We start from the raw sequence: 522 nt of genomic DNA, 5'->3' as shown, positions 1-522 counted from the left end.
CTGTAAGAGCGGCCGGAGGTTACGGAGGCCACAGGAGGCCGCAGAGCCCGGCGCTCGCGGACCCAAGGCACCAAGACGCCAGACGCAGGCGCAGGCGGGAGCCCCGGGACGGCGGTCCTGCACCTGGGGCGCTGCGAGCCGCAGACGGCACGCCGGCCACTTGGGGGTCCTGGGGAGCTGTCAGCGGGACAAGCTGTCTCAACATTCAATGAAGACGAGGCCGGGCGCGGGGCGCACACAAGTAACCCCAGCACTGGGAGGCTGAGACCGGAGGATCACGGTTCGTGGACAGCCTCAGCTGCTTAGCGAGGCCCTCTGCACCTCAGTGAGACCCGGTTTCAAAATAAAGAATAAAAAATAGGGCAGGGGGTGTAACTCGGAGGTAGAATGTCCCTGGGTTCCATCCCTAGTGATGTAAAAAATAAATAAATAAAGACTAAAACCTAGGGCTGGGGGTGTAGCTCAGGGGTACAATGCCCTTGGATTCCATCCCCAGTAACACACACACACACACACACACAC

The sequence above is a fragment of the Muscardinus avellanarius genome (assembly GCF_963383645.1).
Source record: "Muscardinus avellanarius genome assembly, chromosome: 1".
In the NCBI taxonomy this organism is placed as follows: Eukaryota; Metazoa; Chordata; class Mammalia; order Rodentia; family Gliridae; genus Muscardinus; species Muscardinus avellanarius.
The sequence above is the reverse complement of the archived record's forward strand: the minus strand, read 5'-3'. Positions refer to the sequence as shown.